Below are 8,362 nucleotides of genomic sequence, written 5' to 3'. Positions count from 1 at the left end.
TTCAGGATACCTTCCTCTCCCTGAGAGCCAGTCCAAGGTCACACAGCTCCCAGTACAGGCAGGGAATTTTTGCCTGACTTTTCTCTTTGCTTCTCCCATCTCGTGTGCTTTGCAGGAGGGAAGCGCTGCCCATGGTCTCTGCAGCAAGGGCTTCCCCTGCAGCATGACATCATGCAGAGAGCTCCCTTGGCTCATGGACAGCGCTGATTTCTTCTGGTAGAGTAACCCTGGCTGCCAAGTGAAGGCAAAACTGCTGATCCTTCTGTACAGCACCCTCAGCACCTGCCCCCAGCCACAGATTAGATCCTTCTCAGAGTCATTTTAACACTAACTTGACAAATTGCCTGCTGAGCTGCTACAGATGGTTGAGGAACTGCTGACTTTCTCTGCTGGAAGGTGGCGAAGCTTTCCTGCCCTTCCTGGCTCCTTTCTAGCTCAGTCATTGTGTGTGATTTATTTTTTTAACACATTCAGTATACTTTGTAGGAACTTACTAGCCACATCGGCTCATGCTGCTGGTCTATTCATCCCTGAGCTCTGGGATGCTGATGAACAGTATCTAATACTTCAAAGGCTGCTAAAAATCACCCATGCTTTACTTGCTATATGAGACTGTGTAAAGAGAGAGATGGAGAATCCAAGTCAGCCCCCTGAGCTGATCGACTCTGAGAAAGGTAAGATCAGAGGATACTTAATTAGGTTCCTAATTACAGCGGTTATTAGCTGTCATAAAATCACCTGCGTTTGCATCCCAGAGCAATGTGAACTGCAGATTTCAGAGATATGCGTTGCATAGATAAACATGATTATTCCTTTGGCTTGATCCCAATTGGAAGAATAGTAAGCTGCACTATCAACAACTGAAGATTTAACTCTGATGTGTCATTTGTTCTTTCCGCAATAAAAGCAATATAAAGAAATCACATAGGCACAATTGGGTTCAAATACCAGTCAAGACTCACAGTATTTCAATCCTAAAGCAAATTCAAAACAAGAAAAAAAGGGGAGAACCATGGGGAAGCCCACATATTACTTGAAGAAATACAGCCTTACCTCTATTTTCTGCATCCCTTCTAAAAATACAGCTCTGCTGATAGGAACAGACATTGTTTCTTCCACATGATGCTGACTAACAGAGGCCAGCAAATGAGGAATCTACTAGAAACTAGGGGAATAATCTTGAATATTAAAAAAAAAAAAAAATCAGTCTGAAGTGTTTTCTGCTCCTTGCTTGTCTGTTTGTTTCATTCAGGCAGATAAAGCAGGGAGAAAGGGTAAAAAAATAGTCTAGTTTTATATGAAAAAAAGAGATGCTAATAAAGTTTTTCTTCATATCAGTCAATATTTTTCTTCAAAATTTGGCAGGTTTTCTCCAAGGATTCAGAATTCTGCAGTGGATTCAGTCATTTTCAGTGAAAATGGACAAAAGGAAATATTTGCTTCTCAAACATTTCCAATTTGTCCAGAACAGATCTTTTTTCTTTTGAGAATAAAATGTTTGGATGAACATTCTTTGACCAGAGGGGAGGAGCATGTTCTCCAAAGAGATATGGGGAGCTTCTTTTTTACATTAACCCATTGGCTTCATTGGATAGTGTAAATGGACTGTCCATACTGTCCAGCTGGACCCAGCTGTGCTGAGAGCAGTGGAAGAGAAAATGGATGGAAAAATGCTCCTAATCTAACATGAATGCAAGAACAAGGAGAGTGTGAACTGGGCAGAAAGACATTTCAACTGGGAATAAAAGGAAAGTTTCTAAGCAATCAAGTAAAAAAAACCCCACGCTGTCTATTTCTCAAACAGAGCTGCCTACGTTTGCATGGGGAGTATACCAGGAGAGTGAGCTGGAGTGCTGCATTCCTACTGATCTATTCCCAGTCACACTGAATGAGAGAGCAGCTTGGCCAGGTGCTGGGGCATTTACAGCAGATGTGAAAGCCTGAAATTCAAACTGAGGCTGAAGTTTAACCAAAGCTTTCCGACAGCAGTATTTCTGGGGCTGAAGGAGAGAGAGGTTCTCAAGAGGAAAGACAGAAACCTCATCACTGAGTTGTTGAAAATCAAAGGCAAACTGATGGGCAGTATCCCAGAAGTGTGAGCCCTGCGCTGACTGTACAGCTGAGCCAGAAGATGTAAGAGAGCTTTAACCCTTCCATGAATTAAAGATGGAAAAGACACCAGAACGTGACAGGGAAGGTCAGTACTGTTATTGGCTACCAACTTGCATAGGGTGTGAGGAACAGCTTGTTTTCTATGTCAGCCCAATGGCAGGTAGATTGACCACCAGCCGGTGGCTACTGCATGTGCCTGACTGCTGGCAGGCTCTGAAAGAGTATCCAAATGCCACCCAGCATCAAGGGGATAAGGCCAAGGCTGCCAGGGGAAGTAAATCCAGGGAGCTTCACCTGTTTGTGCGTTTTTCTTGAGTCATCGTTGCTTTTGCAGTTGAGAAGCTCTTCACTGCAGGCAGTGCAGAGTGCGGCAAGCCTCAGGGAGTGTCGAGACTCATGAAATATAGATAGGAGCTAGGCAGGCTCCTAGAGCTGTGTAAATACATGCACGGTAATTGGCTCCATCTTCAAGCAAGAAGTGTTTTGCATAAGGATGCAGAAAGGGCTTGTTCAGTAAACTTTGATATGCACACTTGACTCAGCAACTGCTGGAAAAAAAGAGAGAAAAACCCTCCTCCATGCTCAGTAACTGAACAAGCAACTCCATTTTCACCCTTTCTCCCATTTCACTCCACCTTTTTTCCATCCCCCGCTCAGAAGACTGTTATCTCCAATGTCCTTTAGAAAGAGCATCTGATGAAAGCAGACACAGCACAGACGCAATATGCTATCCAAACCATTTACAGTCTCCATAACACCCCCAAAGAAAATATCTGTCTACCTGGTACTGGCAGGAAACAAAGGTTGCTGATGCAGAGTTCTTAGCATGGAGACAAGCCAATGCCTAAATGGTTCCTATTGTAATGAACATTGTTAACAGCTCTTTTCCAGCTGCAAGGACAGGCATGCTCACTGGGATGGTCTGAGCACATGCAAACCTGAATCATTACTCCCTGTGAAACTACTAAAGGCTTCGTGGATCCTGTCTGACCTTTGCATGTGAGCTGTGTCCTGAAAGATCTCTGCCTTTATGTGCTTTAACCATGCACAGCTGGTCAGAGCAAGCCTCTGCTTCTGCAACCACAGTAAATGAATTATTTGCAGACACCTTTCAGGAGCCTCTCATGCTTTACCTGATCTCCCTTGCTTGGAGCAAGCAAGATTCCCCTTCCTAGTGGGAAGATGAAACCTGAATCACTACCCCTGGCAAGGGCAAGGCAGTCCAGACATGAGCAAACAGGGCCAGATGGATGCAAAATTAAGCCAGGTAGGAAGACTCTGCACTGAAATCTCATGCAGACTGAATCTCATGATGGACTCTCACAGTGGAAACAGCCGTAGCATCTCCTGCTCAAACATTCATCTTGAAACAGATCTTGAAAATTATTTTCACCAACAATGGGGAAGAAATTCATCCCAAACCCACTCAGCTCCAACCTGCATTTGTGGACAAATTAGTAATGCCGTTTTGCCAGCATCCTATATTAATTAACTCAGCAGCTGCTGCCAGCGTTAATCAGGGAAGCAGCTCCATTATCACCTGTACCCCCACAGGGCAGGGATCCACCAGCTGCCACTACCCAGCCCACTGTAAAGGCAGGGCGAGGAGCTGCTCATTTTGCTGCCGTTGAAAAGCCACTGAAGCACCCACTGGCTCCCCGACAGGGAGGTGGGTGTCTGTGGGTGGATGGCCCCGAGCCCTGCACCATCACTCCCGCAGCCATCCCTCCACAACAGCCTTTCCCATCCAGGAGAGATACCTCCATGGTGAGTCCTTCCCATGCACTTTAAACTGAAAGAAAGGGGCAATGAAAGCAAGGAAGAAGCTGAACAACAGCTAGACCTGCTAATTGGAAGAAGACAAAAGTTGTCTCTTATAATTCAGGTGCCACAACCTCCATGGGAGTTAAAGAGCTCCTTTTGGTGAGAGCAGTAGGTTGTGCACAGCAGGGCCCCCAGGCTGCTGCCTTCACAAAGCATCAAAAGAGGAACTAGTCCTGGGCATGGAAGATGCATAGGAGATCAAGACCCCTGGGAAAAGTCTGTTCTGAACTGAACTGTTTACCTGAGGAGCTTTATTGCAGCTTTCGGGGCTGGCAGACCCTGCGTTATTTCTCACTTGAGGGAAAACCTGTGTAGCACGGATGTAATAGACTGCTTTTTCTTCCTTATGTGTCACACTTCTGCTGAGCCACACGGTCTCAGATGTTGTAAGGACGCCAAAACCATAGTATTATTTTATAGCAGGTGTGAGATAAAAAAACCCAAACAATGGTTAATTAAAGAATTACTATCAGGTCCTGCATTTTACAGTACACTGGAGATGGAAGTTCTGGATGGTTTTTAATCAAATGGCTTATCTAAATCTAGTAGGAATAAAAATCTGTTTCAGAATTTGATTTTTAAATGTCAAAGGAAATATTTTGTTTTGGAAGTCTTCCCAGTGCAAAGAACTTTTTTATAACAATTAGGAAAAAGTAATTGAAACTGAACAGCTACACTAGATTCTCTGAAAGAACAAAAAAGATGCCAAAATTATATCAAATGACTTTCTCTATGAGCACACATCCCATTCTAATAACACCAGTCAGGATTTTTAATTTGATTTCAAATATGTTATGGAACAGAACCTCAGGGCTGTAGATGAATCCAGATTTGCTCAGCTGAGAATCCATCCATCAGCCCTGTTGTGATCATGTTCTTCTAATCAAGTACAATTAACAATTGTCATGTAACACCATTAAAAAACACTTAGGAACTGATCAATGGCTACTATAAGCTGAACTGATTAATGTAATTTTTGATATCAAGTTTCAATTAGCTCTAAAGAATAATGAAAATGTGAACAGCAAATTCTGCTGCAGACATACCACCTTAGACTGAATAAGAAAGGTAAATATGATCCCTTTTTCCTGATCATTGAAAAAAATTAGCTGCTAAATTCCTTCTTGGGTTTAGCAAATACTGTCCAGTTCACTTAGGCTGCAAGTAAGCAAAGCTTTGCTTGTATGTTTACTCACAGATGTTTCTACAGGACTCCTCTACCATAGGATGCTGCCATCAGACTCTAGAAATATTTAGTAAAATTATGGCAGATTTGACTGAATTTATAGACGAAGACAACCAGAAACCAATTTTCAGTGATTATTATATATTAAAACTAATGCAGTCCAATGCAAGGTCTAAATTCCCCTTGCAGGAAGGATGGAAACGCTGCTACTCCTTTCTCTGCCCAAACCTCTACGTGACCCAGTGGGACCAGCAGCTATTTACCCAGCTTGTCCTTTTTCCCCAGGCTGGATGGCCTGTCTGCCTGCTGGGTGGCCTGGTACTTTGATGGCAGACTATCCAGCATCTGTTCCGATTACAGCAACATTAAAATCAGTTAGATAACTATTCTCTGGATATATTTATACTTTACCAAATCAGAGAGATTTTTCCAAAGTTTTCCCTTGGTCACGGGACAGAATATTTGAACATCTATTTTGGATGCTCAGACAACGAAAGGAACTTTCATTTCCAGCTCAAACGTGTCTTCTCTGACTGCTCAAAGTGACTAAATGTCTCGGGCCCAGCTCTGCTGCTCTGCCTGCTGTGACGCTCCCTGCAGTACACAGCCCACTGAGAGACCAAAATCACTGCATCCTCATATGGGCTTACAAACCCATGAAAGCACAAATGGGTGTTACTAGTGATTCTGGGACCTCAGTGGGTGAATCCAGTACTCAGGTTACCCAAAAGCTCAGGAGAGTGATTGGAAATCTCTAGTACCCACTGATGGGGACCATGAAGGCTTGTCCCTTTGGTGTTCTGTCAGGAAGGCACCAAGCCATAAAGTTTAGGAGGCTCCAAACTGTGCACAGCTAACAAGCTGGAAAATGCCCTCCATATCCTCTCTGAAAATGAGAATGCAACAACGGGCCTGGCTGGAGAGCAGAAAAATGGTCTACCTGAAAGCAACTCTTCCTGTTTATATTTGAGATTTGGCTGTGCTGCTGGTCTGTAAAGGACCTTATCCCTCCACCCTTGGCTTCCTTTTTCCACTGCTTAGGTACCTCGAGGTCTCCGGTGCCCCATTCTCTGTAGACCTCTCCTGTTGTTTATAAGCAGCCTCCCAGAAATGTCAACCCTCCATCCATTTTTGGCCCCTACCTGTAATCCCAAGTCTCCTCCTGCCTCTGCCTGATCCTATAACCCACCACAAATCCTTTCTCCCTCCCCTCTCTCTGCCTGCATCTCCATCCACCACCGTCTCTCCCGGGGTGCCGGGGTGTGTGGGAGGTGAGCCTGGAGCAAGGCTGCTGTGTGAACACGCAAACCTCGGGCATTAGCTTCCATCAACCAGGCTTTGAGCACCCACAACAGCCTCTGAATGCCACAGGGTCTCTCTGATAACTCATCCTGACCCCCGTCTGCAATACCCCCTACCTGAGCTCTCCCACACCTTAGCTCTGAAAAGGAGTAACCCAAACCCACGTCCTAATTGTGCCTTTACGTTAAAACCCATAAAGCTATTTTTGGTCTGTTTATGGTCAGCCGTATTTAAACAGAGACTAATTGCACCAGCACAAACTTGTCCTCACATAACTTCATTTTCATCCAGACAGAAGCTTTCAAGCAACAGCAACCAAACCTGTTCAATATTTAATCAGCTGCATGGCCTGAAACAGCGGGGACTGGCAGCAGCTGCCTGGCGCGGAGCATGTGAGGGGGGGTGAGCTCTTCCATCCTCCCCAAGCTTCTCTCCCTCCTAAGCACTCGCCTCCTTTGCACGCTTGCTGTGGTAGAAAGCCAAACGGGAGCCCCGTTTCAGCCTGCTGCTTTAGCCCCAGCAGCTTTCGAACAGCATGGCTTTGAAGCACCTTCTTTTTCATTCCTCTCTTCCGACTTCTCAGCTGCCTTCCACGTGTAAATCTTACTTTCTTTCCTACTGATGGCTGGGAAATTGCTGTGCTCAGCGCTCTGTAATTGTAAGTCAGCAGGACTTGAGCTCTCTGCCACTTCTTTCTGGTTTTAAAGCAGGCAGGGTGTAAATTGTGGCTACAGACAAGGCTTTGCAGAACTTCGGGGGAGGGGGCAAATTTAGGCTTTTCCTAATCTTTCCTCATTCCCTTAGTGCCAGTCCTGTGTGTGTTAAGGGGATTAGAGGGGTTGAAAGGACAACATCCTTCAGTGGGTTGGCTCTGCAGCATTCAGTGCACACTTTGCTTTTAACCCCCATGCTAAAGAAGTGTCGCTTTAAAATAAAGCTGTAAGAAGGAGGCCCTGAAGTGTCCTGCTGCAGTCAGTGGTCATGGCTGGCTTTTCAAAAACATAAGTGTCAAAATACCAAATGGTCTCTGGTCAGAAATGGTCCGTGAGTGTTTCCTACCAGAGCTCCTGAGTCCTGCACCCTTCCCAGCCCTTTCTAGCCCCCAGAGCAGCCCAGCAAGGCTCTGGCTTCTCCCTCCTCTGCTGCTGGACACCCCGGGATGGAGGTGCCTGTGCTGCCCAGCTCCCATGGGCACCATGCCAGGCACGGCCACAGCAAAGGCAACATCTTGGATGATTTGCAGTGTCTGAGCTCCTAAGAACAAAGGATCCTATCTTGCCAGCATTATAAAATAGATACTAATAACCACCCCTAAACAACCTTATCTAAAAGAAGAAAAAAAGCACCAAAAGCATATTCAATTAGTGATAAATAATAAATACAAGATTAATTAAAATTACTGTGCTCTGAATTCCCATCCTCCGGCTCTGAGAATGCAAAAGGCATTCCCCATGTTCCCAAGGGTGACCCAATGTCAAAGTATTGCCACAGTCCCCAGAGGGCTAATGAATGGCAGTGATGACGGCAGGATTTGTCACGCATGTGCCGTCTGCGCTGGAAATGGGCTCCACGCTCCTTTCATGCTGGTCACAGCTAGCCTTGGCTCACTAGGGAGGCTCAGCCTCCACCAAGCCTGGCAACTTTGGGTCTGTATTGCAAGCAAAAAGGCTCCTCAGCTCCTCCTAAATGCCAGGAAAGCTTGACTAATTGCCAACAGCGGCTACACATCAGGAGAAGAAACCACTGGGATTTCTCAATCTGGGTCTGTGTATAAATCATTTAACACCTCATATACACATGCTCATAATTAATGCACACTAGATCCCTGCAATGAGACAGCCCTGCTAAAACATCTGTGAATTTGGGCTGTGAGTGCATGTGGCATGGGGGTTCAGAAGGACAAATGTACACCACCCCCCCCCCCCCCCACCACCACGC

This window comes from Haliaeetus leucocephalus, unplaced genomic scaffold (genome assembly GCF_000737465.1).
Source record: "Haliaeetus leucocephalus isolate CR32 unplaced genomic scaffold, Haliaeetus_leucocephalus-4.0 Scaffold339, whole genome shotgun sequence".
In the NCBI taxonomy this organism is placed as follows: Eukaryota; Metazoa; Chordata; class Aves; order Accipitriformes; family Accipitridae; genus Haliaeetus; species Haliaeetus leucocephalus.
The sequence above is the reverse complement of the archived record's forward strand: the minus strand, read 5'-3'. Positions refer to the sequence as shown.